The 21,283-nt window shown below is 35.4% G+C and overlaps 1 long non-coding RNA gene across 2 annotated transcripts in view; it reads left to right on the top strand.

Moving 5' to 3' along the window:
* LOC147835946 (uncharacterized) overlaps nt 1-21,283 on the top strand; it is a 35,185-nt gene that overhangs the window by 1,339 nt on the left and 12,563 nt on the right. The window contains exons 2-3 of one of the 2 annotated variants that reach the window (XR_015495484.1): nt 16,071-16,373; nt 19,307-19,399. This is a non-coding gene — a long non-coding RNA (uncharacterized LOC147835946). The remainder of the gene's footprint in view (nt 1-16,070; nt 16,374-19,306; nt 19,400-21,283) is intronic. The other variant, XR_015495483.1, reaches the window with a different exon arrangement.

Raw genomic sequence — 21,283 nt, 5'->3', positions numbered from 1 at the left:
ATTTAACTTATTTTTAAAGCAAAAGCACACTCTGATAATAAAAAAATGCTGCTCAATTCAGCGCAGGTTATCTTAAAACTGTCCTTTCCACTCTTGACTAATTACAGCATTCTCTTTAGTTACTACAAAATAATGAAAAAAATCTGTGTGCTTTTTATTGATTATACGTGATGTAATTTCCTGACAATTTAAATATAAAGATAAAAATAATTATATATGGTGGCGACTATTTGCTTAGAAAAATAATATAGTTGTCTAAGCAATATGTGCTTTTAAACAGCAATTTTAGCAATTTTGCTACTCCGTTTGCACTGGCTGCCAGTTGCTGCTCGCATCAAATTCAAAGCTCTGATGTTTGCCTACAAAGTGACTTCTGGCCTTGCTCCTTCTTATCTGCTCTCGCTTCTGCAGATCTATGTGCCCTCCAGAAACTTGCGTTCTGTGAATGAACGTCGCCTCGTGGTTCCATCCCAAAGGGGGAAGAAATCACTTTCGCGAACGCTCACGCTCAATCTGCCCAGTTGGTGGAATGAACTCCCTAACTGCATCAGAACAGCAGAGTCACTCGCTACTTTCAAGAAACGACTAAAAACTCAACTATTTAGTCTCCACTACACTTCCTAATCTGTAATTGCCTCTGAATATCACACTAACTGTACAAAAAAATAAAATAAAATAAAAAAAAATACTAATACTACTAATACTTCCCTTCTTAGACTTTACAGACCTGAAACTTGCTTATAGCACTTATTCATTGTTGCTCTTGGTTGTGTAAATTGCTTCCTTGTCCTCATTTGTAAGTCGCTTTGGATAAAAGCGTCTGCTAAATGACTAAATGTAAATGTAAACCGAGAGGGAGGCACCTTTATAAAGGCATGTGCTATTTATTAAATGTTCTTTGAGGTCGAAGAATACAGGTAAAGCAGGGCGATTAACATTGTAAATACAAATTAATTATATTAAAATGTTGCTAACATTTAACACCAGGTGGACAATAACTATTTATTGAATTTTTAAAATAACTGAATGCTGTTTAGACACATATGAAATAGGCTAAAGCTTATGAAATACACACAAGTCACTTGTTACACATTCTCGTTTTCATTTTTAAACAAAAATATTTTCTTTTTTCTTTCTATTAAAAATAAATGTATTTCAAATCTGACATGTAATGGAGAAAAAAAATAAAAAGAGTTCATCAGACCCTGGATTCGAACCGGTCTAAACATGTTGCCATGCGCTTTAGGAGCTACGGCACTCAAGCTGCTGTCAGTTTCTCTCTTTAGTTATGATGCCTCTTGTCAATCAAACATTGATGAACGGAAACACTCAAATAGCTTATTCAAACGAGATGAGCCATTTGCACTTAGCTTTAATAGACATTTCAAAATTATCATTTTTTTCCTCCCTCCCAGGGGCCCCAAGTGCCCATAATGCCCATTGGTTAATCCAGCCCTGAGTACAAGTGTGAAAGCGAAACATTGAAGCAGTGTACTGACACTGTGACACGTTACATTGTAGGTTCAAAAGACCAAAGAGTCGTTAGATTGAGACAAGTAGAATTAAATATCACATTTAACAACTGTAGTGAGACATGGTCCAGCAGTACATCCTTGATAAACTGTCCGACGTGCACTGCTCTCTGGGGTTTTCAGCTTAAAGCACCCGATGACTGCTGGAGCTTAGATGCGTGCATACACTACAGCGCATGATAGAGTGTGTGTGTTTGTGTGTGTGTGTGTGTGAGATCACGCAATGTGCGTTTTCAGCGGTAAAGTGTGGACGAAGAGCCGTTTAGAAATGCTAGGTGAAACGGCAGTGTAGACGTGCATCGTTTTTGATCTAAAATGAACGATGGCATCGTCTATCGACCCAACCCTATTTTCAGCATCAGACAAAGTGCTTCCCTATCAATTTGTGCACTCTCCATAGAAATAATTAACAATTATTGAGTAACGAATAATAATAATGAATAGTGAATAATTTCTAGAAAAAAAAATTACACCGTGACAGAAGCAGACATCGAAATCTGCAATATACACATGGTGGATTTATTGAGGATGTGTATGTGACTCGAGGAAAACTAAAAGTTGAAGTTCGAAGCTATCTATAGATAATTTTAAGGGATGTAAACAATAACAATGGTCCTAATTTATTTCCTGTTAAACATCTTTAATGTTCATAGCTTCCGGAAATCCAAAAAAGGTCCAGAGGTTGATAAATAATGTTATAATAGCAGTTTTAACATGAAATTATGACTAAGGCCTCTTGTTACAGTTATGAAATTGTATGATAACAAGCAGAAAATGTTCAAGGGCCAATGACATGACCACATTGAAATGGTCTCAGTAGCATGAGGATGTTTGGATCATTTGAATATTATTTAAACATGACATATTGATTCTCTAACATAATTTACAAACATGCGCAAATGGTGTTATCTTAAACTAGACAAAACTATAATGCATCTATGACATTATAAGAGACAGTAAAGATTAATTCACTGTTTTTCTGAGTCTTAAATGCAGGTTAAGTTAGTTCGTCTCACCTATTAACTTCCTTTGCTTCGTCACAAGTCACTTCTCCTTAAACTACAGTTATGCAGGCTGTGCCGGTCCAATAACAGATAAGATTCATCAGTCTTGCGTCATTTAATCAGCTGGTTACAACAGCACCATTGATTGACAGTTGATGGTGAGGCTGTCCACACAAATATATTCATTTCATTTGCACTTCTCTAACCATGAAATTGTATATCGCCCAGTCTTTCTGGGTATCTGCTGCCTTTGTCTCATATGAGCAGATTTGCAGCATTTTTCATTTTAATTGCCAATGTTTCTCCACTATGACACCTGTCAGACAAAATGGCAAAGACTAACAACGTTATGATCAGTCAAAGTGCCGTGTAGGATCAATTGGGGAAGGAGATAAAACTATTCAGCACAGTGGCCCTGCGAGATTGAACTGTAATATGAAAATGAATAGTGAGAATAGATTTCACACGTACAATTTTCGCCATGTTGTCATTATCACATGGTCAGCTTTAGAAACATTACTGCACTTCCATTAATTCCTCTTTTGTGATGTCATGGCATAGTAAAGTGACCAAAGTACATTGAATGGGCAATTTGCACAGAATCATGGCTGAAGTAGGTCATTTAGATACTTCTTGTCACTGCTTGCAAATGCTATAGGTTATACACATAGCTAGGCCTGTATACAATCTTTATTGGTGCTGTAAACTGAATGATCGCATTAAAAAAAAGCTTGTCCACATGGATGTATTGAATAAATGTTTAGTACATGCCGCCTGTTCTTCCGCTTGTAAGCCAGTTTCTATAACTTTTGCAAGTCTATACAAACTGTTCAGCATTTCTTATTGTGGCCGATTTAAACAATTATAAACAACATAACATATTTTTATGTTCTGAGAAAGATTCCTGTTAAAGTATTACTTCCTGCCCACCATCTGAATTTCGCGGGTCATGAATGACGTCAACCTATAATAACCTATATAGTCATGTAGCATACTAGTCACCTATGGCGTAGTATTCAGTGTATACAAGCTCACTGACTCAAATTCTGCTTTCTTGCAAATGATCTCATCATGAAAATCAAACTGTTGAAACGATGTAAGTAGCTTTGATTATAATGGACATTTTTTTGCACAACCTGTGCTATATAATCATGAGGCAGCACGGTGGCTCATTGGTTAGCCCTGTCACTTTACAGCAATAAGGTTGCTAGTTCAAGTCCGAGCTGAGCCAAGTGGCATTTCTGTGTGAAGTTTGCATGTTCTCCATGTGTTTGCGTGGGTTTCCTCCGGGTGCTCCAGTTTGCTCCACAGTCCAAAGGCATAGGGTACAAGTAAATTGGAGTAATTGGTGGTTCATTCCTCTGGGGCTACTCCTGATAAATCAGAGACTAAGCCAATGGAGATTGAGTGTTCTATATAATCAAAGGCTGGAGTGTTTTGTCTGTGTAGTTAGATTAGGATGTGCCATTTTTCACACACACAAAACCTTTACAGTTCTTTTAACGAGTTTAACACTAGCAAAAGCATTACTGAACAATAATGATTTTGCTATAATATTGCAGCCCTGTTTGTTTATTTCATTTACATGTTTTAAAGTAAATAGCTAAGTATTTGACAAAAAATGCTTGTATGAAGGTAAAATTTCTTCAGAAGCCAGTTCTTGAAAACAAATATTACCTCTTAAGAAAAAGATAACTGAGCTGCAGTGGTGTAAAGTGACAAAAATACAAATACTCAAGCTACTGTAATTGAGTAGTTTTTCTCAGAAATTGTAATTTACTGAGTAGTTTTTTAAAATGTGTACTTTTACTTTCCCTTAAGTACATTTTTAGTGCAGTATTGGTACTTTTACTCCACTACTTTCCTTCAACCTGCACAGTCACTACTTTATTTTTTCTTGTCTATGGGGATTAGAAAAATCAGTCCTGGGATTCCTGTCCAATCAAACCGCACATAGAGGATAGATCGCATTATAATGAACTACCTCAAGACATATAATTGCAGCAAACTGTTTGGAAGCATTAAAAGTGTCCAATAAGATGTCCAAAATCTTTACACGCATTGACCAAGAGACTGTTTAGATGCAGGGCACTGATGAGAAGATGACGGATGTTTACTGTATGATGACGGAAATGGCCTTAAAAACCCAGCAGGCACAAGACGTCAACATGACGTCAGATTGACGTTATACCCTAATGTCATGGAGTCGTTGCATTTTGTTTGGAAATGAAAATTGGGTTGACATTAGAACCCAATGTCAGGCCTACGCCAATGTCTAACCTAAAATCAACCAAAAATCAATGTCTAATAATGTTACAGCTTGAAGTTGTGTGGATGTTATCTCTGATGTCTATCAGATGTTGGATTTTGGTTGCCATACCTGAAAAAAAAATAGTGCAGTATTTGACGTGAATATGACGTTGGTTTAAGATGGCTCGACATTGGACGTGGATTTTGGTCATTTACCAACGCAACTTAAAATCGGCAAAATATTGTTATTGGGCGTCAAAATAACTTTGTCCTTAGATGCTGACTAGACTTAAATTTTGGGCACCTGACATCACATCCTAAATCTAACGTTGTGTGCCTGCTGGGCAATAACTAAATGCACTACAGAATGTTACGTTTACACACACCCACAAATTACATGTAAATGCATCAGCTTTTTACAACTGACAAATAATCACTACTCACTAAAGTACTCTTGAGTACTTTCAAAAGGGCTACATTTTACTCTTACTTAGTAATATTTACAACAGATACTTTTACTCTACTTGCACTACATTTTTAAGCAAGTTATAGTACTTTTATTTGAGTATGATTTTTCAGTACTCTTTCCACTATTGCTGAGCTGGCATCAATCTATTATAAAAGCTGCACTAAAATTTGTAGTAATCTACACCGAAAAGATTGTTACAACCACTTGCGTGATTCTGTAAAAATTCAGTTTCCTCATTCTGTGGCTACACACCATAGATAATGGCTCTAAAGCAGACATTCCTCATTTATAGCCGTGAAACTGATAAATTTGGAATTTTAAGTCTGTTATTTGAGAGTTCAGGCCCTCGAGTGTCTGATTGATTCAGGAAGAAGTGTTTGGAGCAAATCGTGAATGCTTCAAATGACTGTACTGCTCGGTTTCAGACCCGGGCTCTACAAAGCCTCTGTTGTTCAGCGATTCACAGAGGTGGAGGGATGGGAAGTGTGAGCACATCTCTAACAGGCTTATGGTTAAGCCACTTCACTTAACACCATTCCACAGCATTCATGGGAGAGCAGCTGGCTATGGATCCAGCATCCTGCACTCAACGGCAGTTGTTCCAAAAGCGTAGGGGTTTTAGATGTGAGGAAATGTCTACTGTTAATTATTGTGGTAAAATTCATAATTAAAGAATATGTATAACATGAATTTATTAGCCATTTAGAAATATTAACTGTTTAAGCAGACAGTTCTGCAGCTTGTTACTTAGCATTAAAATATTTAATGGTATCATATCAAAAACCATATATCTGACAATTGAAAGTGCATGGAAAACCATTCGATAAGGTAGGGCTGGGCCGATAAATGATATAATATCGAATCATGATAAAATTGGTCAATAATAATGATAAGCTTTGGACTTTTTACTCTATATTGATCCAAAAGCCAATCGCATAGCGGAAAAGTGCTACAATGGGAATACAAAAAGTGTGTTAATATTAGAGACGTGCAGAATTGTTAGCCACCAAAAATTTATCTGATGAAAATATATTATGCCATTTAATAGGCATTTTTTTTGTGGCTTCAGTCAATTTTGAGGTACTCTTTTAAATCTGGAAGCATTAACAACTTATATCGAAATATATATTGTTATGGCTCAATATGGAAAATAATTATCGAGATTGCCTTTTTGCCATATAGCCCAGCCCTAAGATAAGTTATTTAATATACACAAATATAAAAGTCCCAATACTGAGCCTTGAGGTACACCAACAGGATTAGTAACTAATTATGAAGTTAAAACTCCCCAAACACCCAATTTCGAATCATTAAGGTATGATCCTAACCATCTTATTACATTTGGTGAAAAATTTAAGTTAATTAAAACATCATGATTTTATAAATTCATTCTTTAGGTCGACAGCTCCTACTATGCATTCTGTATCCCAAATATATATGTGATCTGTTAATAATTATTATTCTGATAGAATAGTGGTAGAATAATACTAATGGCTCTATTATGTTTGCCAATAGCCATATTTTGAACACTGGTGTTATTATAACTGTGCGTTTACACCAAAAGTGGCGAGAGCGTCAAAGTACACGGAAGTCATTCATATTTTATGGGAGCCGGTGGCGAGATGTGGTGCCGCGCGTCTTTCCTGGTGTGGAAATTTAGATGAGTTGAAGTCATGTCAAATTCATGGTAATGAGCTATGTTTGCAAGGGTTTGATTATCGCTGATGCCAGATTTCCAATTATTTACGATGTCTTCTTACAGGGACATAAATAAAAAATAAAAAAAAGTTACTTGCGAGTTACTGATGTGCATTAATGTTAATTTTTTTTTCTTAAAAAAACAGGAATTTAATGGTAACTATAACGACAGTACAAAACAGTATTGCTTTAGAGTATTTCAGACATACGGACATGTCAGATAAGTGGAGCTAAAGACTGTAGAATATACAGCCTTAATGGGGCTTTGGTGGAGCAAGGCCACACCACACGCAACAACGGCCCATTTAAAATACAAGATCAGTGTAGCGAAGTTCGACCCTCTCGACGGCGGAGCAGTAAAGGCAGAAAGCATTGTTGCCAGGGCAGCCATACCAAACTTTGATGCTCTTGCCACCTTCGTTTGGTGTGAACGCAGTTACAATTTTCAGGCACTCTGTAAGACTTCATCAGATTTTAAATCTCAGTCACTTTTTTCTCATCAGTGTTCAAACCATTAAAAACATTTTTTTGTTGCACATGTCAAACTTGAATTTCTTATTTATTTAAACAAATTTGCATGAGTTTTGGTGTGAATACTGGATTTCTATTACACTGTAAAAAATGCTGGGTTCCACACAATCTTTTTCTGTTGGGACAATATTAAGGAATTAAGTTAACTTATTGTTTTTTACAAATTTAAGTGGATTGAACATAAAACTTAAGTACATAAAAAGTTGCCCGCCCCAAACACCCCCCCTCCCCCATTTTTAAATAATAAAGTAGTTTGAACAAGCAGCAAACATATGCAATACTCTTAAAAGACTCATTTTATCCATTAACTTTCAGTTTTTTTTTGGAATCTGATGTTGATTCATTCAGCCTCATTTTAGTGATAATTATGCACTTTAATGGACCATAATTACCTGTAAAACCTTTTTGCGAGTCCGCAAGAAGTCTAAAGCACAACAGAATTCCACACAATACCCTGATGTTGCATGACAAATTGGATTATTTGTTGGCTCTAGAGATACAGAGTGGGAAACTGCCCATGAGAACTCCAGACCAACTAAAGACGTGTGTGAGAGAGATCGGCTGGGGGTTCTTTATAATCCATGTCATGCTGTCCCACCCACCCAACACCTGTTCATTACTTCATAAATCGGAGCCGTGAGCCAATTAAAAGAGCCACAGCAAGTTAAGATACCACAGCTTTGATGGGTTTGGGCACAAAAAGTAAAAGGGGAAAAAAATGTCCCAAGCGACTTTTCGAATAGGACAGCTTTTCTTTTTGGCACCATCTGTTAATACGCAAGGTTTTTTTTTCACTCTTTGAAAGCCTTGATGGGTCAAGATTGTCTTTATTTGTTATAAAGAGAGTACGTTAATTAGTATTCATCTAGCTACTTTATATAAAGTTAGTGGTTGTATATTTTAATCTCAGATCTTTTTTTTTTCTTTGTTCGACTGTGGCTCCTTCAAGTCCACCTCCTCAGATTCTGGACATAAACACTGTTTGCTTCACAGAGGACACACTTGGAGATAGTCTCGCACGGCTGGAAGTCTGTCTGTGTTTGAGACACACCAGAAGGAAATCATTGTGTCCCTCTTTTCTTTTCCTGAAGCCTTCTAAATGACGAAGAACAAGGGGGTGGAAAAAAAAAAACGGCAGTACTTTCAGGATCCTGGATTAACTTAAGCCATTTCACAGCGTTGGGTGGGGGTTCACAGTCAGGACGAGCAGCGGGACATCCTGTTTGAGCTTCCAAATACCATTTCCTCCTATAAAAAAAGGAGAGACCTTAGAAATCAGCTCCCACCGAAGACCGAGAAGTGCATTTGTCATCTTCCTGGCTTGAGGCTGAGGATATGAGGAAAGATGCAGCAGAGCATTTGAAGGCCGGTTATAATGCGTCAATAAATGGAAAGGTTGACGTGAAGTACTAAAAGATATTCCAGTTGCGCAAGTCCTTTGTGGTTTCAAAATCTAAAAATGTCATTGTGCTTAATTTTTGTGTTCCATTTACATCAGAATATTTCGGCTTGAGATGAGTTTGAGCTACAGTTGCAAATAGAATGATGAATAATTAACAGAAAATTAAATGATTAAAATTATTTAAAAAACAATATATATGTAAAAGAGATAGAATTATGGAAGCCCTTCATATTTTTCCCCAATTTCTGTCAAAAACATTTCTAAACCTAATAGTTTTGATATTTTTTTTATCTTTGCCATGATGACATCAGTGCATAATATGTTACTAGTTATTTTTCAAGAGGCTAGTGTTTAGCTTAAAGTGAAATTTAAAGACTTACCTAAGCAAGTAATTGTATAATGACGGTTGTTCTGTACACTGTAAAAAAGTTAAGCCAGTCTTGTTCACTCAACTTTTGAAAACATCAGATGCGCTGACCTAAAATTATTTGTCAGCAATACAAAAAACATTTAGTTGAGTTCAGGTAAGATTATTAGTTTTCTGGAGAGTTGAACTACTGTGTAACAAAATGAACTGTGGTTTCTGAAGTTGAGTGAAAAAATAAATAAATAAAAAATCCTTATTTCCTTTAGTTTTTTCTTGTTTACTCAAATTTTGAAAACATCAGTTGCACTGACCTGAAGTGCCTGAAGTTTAGTGAACAAAAAACTCATAATACAACTTAGTAATTGGTACTAAGAAAGAATACATTATCAGAACAAACAAACATAGTTCAATTAACAAAAAAAAAAAAAAAAAAACAGACAAATTTCAACAAAATATTTATTAGACACAGAATTAGAAACAAGACAGGAGGCAAAACAACAATAATGGTAAACAAGACAAGGATCAAAATATGGCAGGACAAACAGAGAAAAATGCTTTGTAATGCTTCCCAGCGAAAAACAAGACTCAGCAAAGAGTCTGTGTGAATGAGGTGTCTTCATAGTCCTATCAGTCCATCATGAGCTTCCAGCTGTGTGTGTGTAATCAGGAGAAACCAGAAACTGGTTCCTCCATTTGAATTATAGTTTGAGCATTTGGTTTGACTTTTAATTATTGCATGATTTTACTGAGTTGTTCATGAAATTTAAATATCAAATATATTTGATTTGCGCTAAGAGTAGAAATTTTTTATTAATACTTTTTGTATTTATTTTGTTGTGGTTGTTGTTTATAATAGTAAGATTAATGTTATTATTGGTGTTACTATTATTTTTGTTGTTGTCGTTGTTAGGGGTAGAAATACTGCAACTATTATTTTTTCAAGTGAAGAGGTCTGAGATTAACTCAAAGTAACAATTTGGCAGAATCTTTTTTGGGTGAATTTGCAAAGGTTCACCAAAATAATGTTTTTAACTTAATGAAGAAAATTTTAATTTAGGTTAAGTAAATGTGTTATTTGTGTTTGTACAGAAATTTTTACAGATTTTTTCCAAACCAATAAAAAAACTAAAAAAATAAATGTTGTTTTTTCAAGTTGGATTTTTTTTACAGTGTAGACAATCGAAAAAATATATAGCTTAAAGCTTTAAAAAAAAATTTAAAACTGCTTTTATTCTAGCCAAAACAAAGTAAAAAAACTTTGTCCAGAAGAAAAAATATTATAGGAAATACTGTAAAAAAATGTCTTGCTCTGTTAAACATCCTTCGGGAAATATTTGAAAAAGACAAAAATTCACTGGTGGGCTAATTGTACTGACTTCAACTATATATACTGGCGAATTTCTAGTATGTGATAATCATGCAGAGGTTTTCATTCTAAAAATTCAGACAACAAATATTGCCAATACCGGGGTCCAAATAATTTACAAATGGTTCCCATATTTTGCAGAATAGATCTGTTGTACAATTAATTATACATGTGAAATATTCCAATGGTAGTGTCTCCATTAACACTTTTTGTTAGCGTTTTATAGAGGGAGCTTTGTCAGATATCTGCTACAAAAGAGTATACAGTGCTTAGCATAACTGAGTACACCCCATATTGAAAATTATTATTTGCATCCATTTCTAAGTGAATATAGGCAATGTATTTTGGTGCAATTAAATAAAACAGATTCATTAAACAGATATATTTATTAAAATAATATTTTTGTCACCGAACATATTTAGAAATAAAATATTTTTATATTTTTGGACTGTTATCGTAAGTTGTTTTCTTAGATAAGCTCCAGATTTGGCTTCAGTACTGACTAATCAAATGCATATGTACAAATATAATATTGTATAGCTTAAAAATAATAATTTAAAAGAGAGATTTTTGAGGGGTGTACTTGTATATGCTGAGCACTGTATATTTGTTTGTGCTCAAAGTCATGACACTAAAGAGATCTTGCTGTCAGATAATCCTAAAGATCCACTCTCAAAATCTCTTAAACAATAATTGAAAGAACTATGAATGAATATATACACGGATAAATATAAAATGACTTGTTTTAAATCACGAGAGATTAAAATTTCTATTTAATCTCAATATCAGTATAAATATTTATTTTTACAATATACATTTGAAATTAAAATCAAGGCAACCTGAAAACTACATTTTAAATATATTTATGAAAATGAAATAAAAATGCTTCAGGGATAAACATCCAGATGTCTAATAATATTGTGACCAGTTAATTTCATTCAGTTATTTATTTTAAAAAACAATCAGTAAATTTGTTTTCTTATCATGCCAGCTCCAATGAAACAGACTGGATTAATTAAAGCTAAATTCATTAACAGTTATTTGTTTTTCTCAGCTTTCGAAGAACTCGATGCAAGTTTTGTAGCTGAAGGCACATTTAAGTTCCCCAAGTGCACTGGAACAAAACGAAAGCAAATATTTGTCCACGAGTGTAATCTGTCGGGTTTGGAAGTAAGTAGTTTAGGCGGGAAATGAATCGAGAGAGAAAACGTCCCCACCTCCAACTTCCTATTCTCTGAGTGATTTTGTCCAGCAAGCCTTTAATCCTCCTTTGTGCGCAAATGTGCACACAGTGACAATAATTCAAAGGTCCCTCATCATATGTTTTAGCTTAGTCATACCTGGGCCTCTTTTTCAGACGTCTGTTTGGTTTGACCCCTCCGCCACCTCCTTGTGAAGAATTCTGGGTGGCAGCGATGTCACCGCAAAGGCATACAAATTAGCTTTTTCAAAAAAATCAGATCGAGTTATGTAAAGAACAAAAGTAAGCAGACTTCAAAGTGATGGAGGGAAAAAAGGGAGGGATGTGAAAAAGGGGGTGTTTCTTCCAATATCGAGCATTTCCCACGTGACCGGGTTTCCAGGCGGCTGAGGATCTGATTATTATATGATTTTTTTTCTGTACGTGTCTCGGTACCCGGTAAGCCCCCAGTGTGGGACGGAACCCTTGGACTTGAGCCCAGTCTCAACCTGCTCTTTTATTGGGCCAGGGCGAGGCTTTGTTGTTCTTGATGGAAGTTGGGCGGGCCAGTGACCCGTGACCCTCCGCCGGCCCACCCGGCTGTGAGAGTGCGCAGACACTCACAAAGCTGCACTTGCTAAATCCTCCTCAAAGGAGGGGACGGGGGGCCCTGAGATAATGACCAAAAGAAGCACTTGTACGTAGACGCAGCCTGGTTAACACTGGAGGTGGATTCCATTCTTCAAAAACTCTTCACAGAGCTTGCAAATGTCTGGAGTTTCATTTAGTTTAGCTAACACAGTTCCAACAAATACAAATATTTGTGCCAACAAATACAAATATTAATTGAAAAATTGTTTGTGTTTTTCAAGACAAACTTTGTTCAATAGTGTCTGATAGTCTTAGATTAGTAGGTAACACTTTAGAATAATCCATTAGTTAATGTTAGTTAATGTATTTAACATTAACCATGACTAATCTTGTAAAGCAGTTATTATTCATTGTTCAACATTAACTAGTGTATTACTAAAATCCATAGTTTTGCTTGTTAGCATTAGTTAATGCAAAGGAAGTTAACGGACCAACATTATTTAACTCAACAATAACAAAGAGGAATAAATACCCTTATAATTGTATTGCTAATTGTTTTTTAATTTTAATAAATACATTGAGTAATGGACCATTATTTTAAAGTTTTACCAATTAGTCTTTATGGGGCCTTACAGACAGCAAACATGTATTTGTTTTGAAATGTCAAATAAATAATTTATAGTAATTTGTGGGTTAAAAACAAGACATCAAATTGTGTTTTGTATCAAATTAAATGTAGAAAAGCTGATTTTGTCAAAAAAAAAATTAAAAGAAAATGTCATTCTTAATTTTCAAGTATAGAAATTTTGACCTGCTACAAGGAGTTCATTGCTGTTTTTAAATCATGTTGCGCTGTGTCTGTTAGATAAGCAGATCGCATTCGCAACACTGAAGTAGAACGGTTACCTGCTCACACAAAGTATGCCTACCTGAAATTGTAAGTTAGAAAAGGCTCAAAAATACATTGGACAGATCTTCAACGCACTCATTTCTTCCCTTTGTGCCGCTCAGTTTTGAAAGTGTCCGCAGATACCGGAGGGGTTGCTCACTGTCTCAGTGATGCATCAATAGCTTCACTCACACATCCGGATGCACAGATGCGATGTGCACCGTTCCATAAGATTATTCTCACAATAAATTTCTGTTCCCTCATCCTTCCGACTGAGTTTATTCTTCCAAGGGGAATACTTTAAGCGCTGCAAACAGTTTGTGAAGCCTGGCTCATTGTGGTCAATGTAGTTTATTAAATTAAAAAAAGAGAAACTGACGGGCACATTTGGTTTGTCACTAACAGAATTAGTTTTAGCCTAATATTGGCTACTCTGAAACAGTGAATATTTCACTGTCCTTTTATTTATATCAATATTTTATTTAAAAGACCTGTTTGTGTTTTGGTGCTGAAGCATGTGAGCGGACCTTGTTTTAAACTTTCGCCGTCTCACTCATGGGGAGATTTAGCGAGGGATTATTAAGTAAAACTGGCTTCAGACTGTTTAGTTTAGTTTGCGGCAAACCTGCAGGAAAATATCAGGCTTTGCTAAAAGGCTGATTATTTTACCAACGATTAGTGGATCAGGGGTCCGTTCTTCGTACGTGGATTACTCAGTTAGCTGGATTTGGATATTGACGATTTGAAATGATCCAGGATCGTTTCGTTCTTCAAAGCTGATCCGAGAGTTGTTGTCATGGCAACAGTTCTGCTAGGTCAAACCTGATCGGGAGCAGGTTCAATTCATATAAACAGGATTAGATCGGCTCAGTTCAAGCAAAGATAATACAGAAAGTACCGAATTATGATATTTTCTTACAGTAGTAGTTATATACACTTGGGAAAATGGTACATATTTTTAAACTATATATATATATAAAGTTAAAGTCATTAATAAAATAAATAAAGTTATACATATTAATAAAACGTTTGCAATCTGCACCCTCGAAATAAAAGTACAAAGACTGCCATCTGGTGGTGCAAAGAGAAAACTTATTGATATGAACTTTTTAGATCGCTTTAGTACAAATTGTGTATAATAGAAATGCACAATATGTGACTTTTTTTTAAAGCAATAATACATTTATGCAGTCATAAACATGTTTTGATAGTTAATATGCCAGTGATTTGATGCTTCACAAAAGTTGCAGACACCTTTACCAATATGAAAATGCTTTTGTAAACAACCAGTTATTCTTTACACCGATTAAAAAACGGATACTATTATAAAGAAAATCTTTTCTAAATGTAGAACTAAATACATTGATTTGCATTGAAATGCATGATGAATACTCTTGTCTTGACAAATGAAAGTGTAAAGCCTGCAGCTCACAACAAATGTGGAAAGTTCTTGCGTGTCATATTTAACAAACCGTTTACTGCTAATTTGATGTAATTTTGCTCACATGGATAATTGAATATTAATCAGATGATGTCATTACACTGCTGTGCCGTCAGCCAATCATTGCATTGCTGATCATGATTTCGAGGATCGATAGATCTGTCCTTCACAACACACGCAGCGATCTCAGATCAGTATATCCAGACATTCTAATCTAATTCGCGAACTTGTTTGAAGAACCAAATTAGCGAGAGATCAGTTATCAAGATTAAAAGATCCAGGATCTGCTAAATAATCTTAGATCATTTAAGCGAGGTACGAAGAACGGACCCCTGTAGTGGTAGCCTATTGTAGGTTTCAAAGAAAAATCTTAATATTAAAAAAGGAAACCTAAGCTGGACCACAACACATCAATGTCTTATGGAAATGTTCAATAATATAGCCTAGTTCACAGAATGCATCATATTTTAGTTTCATTTGGGTAGTCTGTCATATACAGTAGGGCTTTTTACTAAAGAATATATATTATTTGAGTTTATTACAAGAACTATAGAAATTTTTTATTGTTTATTTTATTTTTTGGCTTTTGTTTTTGTTTGTTTTGTCTTACGCTTTCTGGAATTGCTCTTCACCGCACTCTACCCCATCGTCGTGGTAAACTCCTCTCTGCATCTGAAGTCCGCTGTAGTATGCGGTGAGCCACTGGACTGGAAACAGCTGGAAAGCAGTCTATATGGATAAGCGAATAAGCAGTCAGCTGCTAGCGTGAAAAGGAACGGTGTCATACCACCCTGTAGCGTTCCTTTTAAAAACGTTAAAATATGTAATTCTGACTACATAATTCACGATCTCCAGAAATCTATTTAGGGCTACGTTTTCAGAATGAGCCTACATGTTTGACATTTTTATTAACTAATAACTTTAACAAATTTAATTAGCAGTTATTATATATACACATAGTTAACCTACAGTTATATAGTATGTAGGTGATGGGTCTGATATTTTAAATCAAGTGGATAAGCTCTGATTTCATATTCTGTTTCTCAAATCTGTGCTGTATGATCCAAGGTTCAGCTTTTACACATGCTTGGTGCTTCAAATCCCATAACTCACTTCACCTTAATCGAATTAAACGATTAAAAGTTTCTTCTAAGTTCAAAGACATCAAGTAGGCAGTTTGATCAGGAATCACTTAATGCAATCTGAAATTAATTCACCTCAATCCTGCTCCACAGATGTTGCATACTGTCAGAATATATATAGAGAGCAGAGTAATTCCATTACACATTTAGAGCCTGTGAAAAAGGTGGTAATTGCTTAAATTGCTTCTCTCCAATATTTCGGAAGCAGAAAAGGCCTTCGTTCCAAGGATCCAGAAGGAACAAGCTCTTCTTCTTGGATCCCATTCAAAGCTTTTCCCCAGCAAGCTGACAAACGGCAGATCTCAGGCTCGCTCTCGCCTCGTATCCCCTCCTGCACAAAGCAACAGATTTGACAGAAAGAAAAAAAAGCCAACCACTGCCAGTTACTACAGGCCGGACTCGCTTCTAATGAATTGAGGACATCTGCGCTTCTAGCCAGCGATGCATCAGATGAAAGTCGGAGGCTCGCCACCAAATGGAAGCAATCATTTCTACTGGAATCTGCTGGAAGGTACAATAATGTAGATGTGATGCACTCTGTCTGTTGTGGGAGTCATATTTCCAAAGCATGAAAGGCTGACTAGGGCAAAAACTGACAGAGGATGTTTCAGTTAAGCCGGTTTGACACGCACCATCAATCAGCACAAGCACAACCGTGGCCTTCGCGCTCGCCGGTGTAAACGTCTAGTTCAGCCTTATCTTCACCCCGAGCGTGCTGATGTATTTCATTACACAGTCAAGCCAGAGCCGAGATTAAAGGAGGAATACACTGGGATTCAATCATGACGGAGGTTGCAACCTCTTGTCCCAGATCAGATCCACAAAGCTACTATGAAACGGTTTGCATTTAATCAAAGTTAAACTAGCTATAGCATTTTAAAATGGGCTTCACATAAAAAAGATCTCACATTATATAAACTATGAAATGATCAAATTTAGTGGATAGCAATGGGCTGTCCTGCTGGAAGTAGCCAGCACAAGATTCATAAAAGCGACTACAGTAGAGGTTCTCAGTTTCTGTGGCCTTGAAGGCCAAATATCAACCGCATTAGATACAGGGGGCCACATGAACATTTTTTATTTGTTAAAAGAAGGCTACCTCTGTGAAGATGGCACCCCATTTAAACAAACAATCTCCCAAACTATGCACAAACTATGTCGTTTTTGCTGATTTGTGCCACAAAATCGAACGTTTGTGCTGGTTTGGGGTCTGAGATATTAAGCATTATTTTATTGACTGTGTGATGTTACTTTCCAACCCCATGTTGCTCACATGACTTCAAATCAGCACAGGTCATTTGTGCTCAATTTGTGCTGATTTGTGCCTTAAAACAAACACTGTATCTGTTTTCCTCATTTAGATGTAAGCAAAATATTTCAGGAGCCGCAACGTTACTCTCCACCCCATTTCCTCTAAATCGCACCAAACTGGTGTCATTAATTTGTGCTGTTAAAATAAACACTGTATCTATTTTTATTGTTTAGATATTGCCTAATAAAGAAAAACAGATACAGTGTTTGTTTTATCGGCAAAAACAAGCACAAATCGAGCACAAACTAATGTTTGTTGCGGTTTAGAGGAAATAATGGGGTGGTCAGTGACGTCAAGACTCCCGAAATATTTTGGTTATATCTAAACAACAAAAAAATTTTGCTTCGAGCTACTGGACAAACTGGTAACTGTAGGAAAACTGTCCATAAGGAGGTAAGTGATCAGCTGGCGAGGAACAGCGTCATATCGCCCCATAGCTTTCATTTTAAAAATTAAATGCAGCCATACTTACTTCTGGATACATAATTTATGATCTCCAGAAATGCATATAGGGGTACTTTTTCAAAATGAGCCTGTGTTAGTTTTTTTTTTTTTTTTTTTTTGGTGTCATTTACAGTGCTTTAAATGTTGTTTTATCACTTTGTATAAGTAATTTCATTCTTCATTCTTTTTTTTTTTTTTTTGCATTGTTATGATCCTTCTCAAAGTTTCCTTCTCGGTTTGGCTCAAGACTTAAAATGCCTTGACAAAGACTATTTAAAATTCCAGTGGAGAAAAATGAATGGGAAACATTTCTGGAATTAAGGCTGCAGTTTGCATCTTGTTAAAATGTTCTGTGATGAAAAAACATGATTCTTTTAATAACCTCTAGTTCAATCTGTTAATTTATTCTCTGGCATTGCTAAAAAAAAAAAAAAAAATCATTTAAGAGTACATTAGTGTCCCAACCAGGCCAGGTTTTCCCCTCAAGCTGCATTCACATTTGAGTTTGAGCTTGTACAATTCTGTCGTATGGTGCTGCAAAAAGGGGCGGGATTAAACAAGATGATTAGACATTAAAAAGGGAGCGATTGCTCCATATTTTAAATTTCTGTACAGAGAGGTCATGTTTTGATTGGTCTCACGCAGTCAAGTGATGTGATTTCGCAGGTCAGAGTTCACCAAGCTTAAACTTTCCTACACAACAAGCTGCAAAACTTGACGCATGACCTTGTGTTTCCGGTCTGATGCATTCGCATGCGTGTGAATGAAACTCTATGGGGAGAAAAGTCCAGTGTGATCACAGTTTAAAGTCCCTCACCGTCCCTCGCTCAGAGTCCGGCCTTGGTGCCAACAATAAGGACTGCACTCGCCTCACTGTCAATGTCTTTACTTAAATTCCAAGTTTATTTACTTCTCATTTCTCACGTCTCTCCTTAATAGTGTGGTTTCTCCTGGCCCCTCTGGTTGTTGTCAATTCCATGAGTTTGTTACTGTTTGCCTGCCTTTCATAACTCCTTCAATTCATCTGGTCTACCATATCCATCCTTCAAAGCATCTCCATTGAGTTCTGTTTACACCAATCCTTTACAATAAACTGTATCTTATTTGCATCTTTGGGTCCCATCTGTGACAATTAGAGATGATAAATATTCCTCCACCTGGTAAAAGGTGATTGATGACTTCCAGTCTAAGCCATGCCACTTTTAGGGTGATTTGAGGGTAAGGCCTTGTGCATCATTCCCTCATAGCAAACCATTAGTAAGAGTTGTGTGATTAAGAATATTGTGACTGAAATTGTCAAAATGACTTCAAAAGAGAAGGACCGCCACTCCAAACCAAGAAATGAATTGTCAGACTTTTAAACAAACCTTTAAAAAAATCACCTAAAGAATAACAATGTGTGCTAACAAAGTAAGCATCGAAAAATTTGCTTTCACACAGACTTTAAATATCTAAACCTTCTATTAGTTTAAAACCAAAATCTTTGTTTCAAATAAATTGGAGATTCATTTTTACAGAACCTCAAAATTAAATCGCACACACACAAACACACACAATAAACAAGTTATCAAACAATGTCATGACTAAAATTGTACAATAATAAAAATGTTAAATAAATATATATTGTTGGCACACCTCTTGTCTGAAATAAATAACCTCTTGGATATGTTATTTTGAATGTGTTTCAGACATACAGCATCAGTTGAATCTCTTCACTGTCATTCGCATCTCCTCTCCTGTGGCCTCATGGGATAGTAAAGTGTTCTCACTTGAATCAGTAGGTCAGCCAAGTTCATTTTGCATACTCTTTTCAGACAGGCTGCTTCTCTTGTCACATGCTGTTTAGTTTTTTGCCTTCATTGTAGTAAAATATATCATTTTAGATGCCACAGCCTACAGCTGTTAGTGCCACAGTGGGCTAAAAATGATCAAATATAATGTAAAGAGGAAGTGATGTTTTTACTGAGGGATGTCTGACCATTTTTAAAGCATGCCCAAATGGAAATCTAATGTATGGCCATATATGAACATTTATATGAAATTAAGACTAATATATTTAAACATACAGTTGAAGAATTATTAGCCCTCCTAAATTATTAGTTGTCCTGTATATTTTTCCGATTTTTTTTGTTTAACAGAGACTTTTTTTTCAGCACATTTTAAAACATAATAGTTTTAACAACTCATTTCTAATGACTATTTTATCTTTGCCATGATGACAGTACATAATATTTTGCTAGATATTTTCAAGTATTCTCCTTAAAGTGACATTTAAAGGCTTAACTAGGCCTAATTGAATCTGTTCATTTATTCTCTGGCAATTGGAAAAAAACCTTTTAAGAGTACATTTCCTTTTTCTTATTTTTAAAAGAATGTGACAGAGAAAGAATATGGGGCAACTAGATAACAGTGTGTGTAAAGGTGGAAAATTGGTCTTGATCTCAGGCTGATTGGGTCTATTCTGAAGAGCTGAGTCATATAAGAGATGCCACTTTACTCTAGCTTAGGTTTGCAATTTATAGAAGGAGGAAACCTTCATCTTTATCCATAATTTGACCTATAACTTAGTACTGATGTCAACCATCACAGAAACAACTGTTACTAATATTGATTTCTTTCCAAATAAACTAATACATCTATGCAATATTTAACAGATGTACTTTATAATGCAAATTGCATGCAAATTGATGCATGAAACGAAAAATTTGCTTAAACTATTCTTTTGAACTTTCGATATATTTGAATTTCACCAATATATTAAGCAGCAGAACGTATTCAACATTGATAATAATGTGAACTGTTTTACAAACTCCTAATCAGAATATTAAAACAATTTCTGGAAGACAATATAAAACTGAAGGCTGGGTGATGCTGTGAATTCAGTTTTGTCATTACAAATAAATGACATTTTAAAAATAGAGAGTGCTAACTTAAAATGGTAGTATTTTACCCTTGGTAGTTTTAAAATGCTTAAAAAAATCTGTAAAAAAAAAAAAAGACTGTTTTAATTATTTTTATGCATTCTGCAGTTGTAAATGTATGTTATATACACTGTAAAACTTTCCTTTTGATGAACAGTTTCGATATTTTGTGATTCACAAGTGTTTTCTATTTATTTACGATTATTGATCTCTGCTCTGTTGACTTTTGATATTGAAAATTCTACTCTACAGTTTAACTAAGACTTTTATTGACATTTTAGTAGTTTGAAACAATATAATGTATGAGAAATAAAATAAAAAGACATAAGCAGTTTATTACAAGGTTTTTTTGTTCATAAACACCAATATAGAACAAAATCTATGCTTAAAGTATTGAAATAAAAAGCTTGTCAAACAGCACTAACTTAAAAAAAAAAATTAACAACTGCTTGCATGTAAATGATTTGAATTGCCAAGGTTTGTAATGTTGCAACAGGCTCATTCTGAAAATGTAGCCCTATATAAGTTTCTGGAGATCAAGAATTATGTAGCCAGAGGTACGTATGACTGCATTTAATTTTTAAAACAATAGCTACGGGGCGGTATGACACCGTCCCTTTTCGCGCTTACCACCTCACCGCTTAACTCCATATGGACGACTTTTTTTGCTGTAACCAGTTTGTCTTGTTAGCTATCCATGTACAGTTGAAGTCAGAATTATTAGCCCCCCTGTTTGTTTTTTCC

Source organism: Danio rerio, chromosome 7, assembly GCF_052040795.2.
Source record: "Danio rerio strain M-AB ecotype USA chromosome 7, GRCz13ab, whole genome shotgun sequence".
Lineage (NCBI taxonomy): Eukaryota > Metazoa > Chordata > Actinopteri > Cypriniformes > Danionidae > Danio > Danio rerio.
Note: the sequence above shows the minus strand (reverse complement) of the source record. Positions and strands in the feature narration are given on the sequence as shown.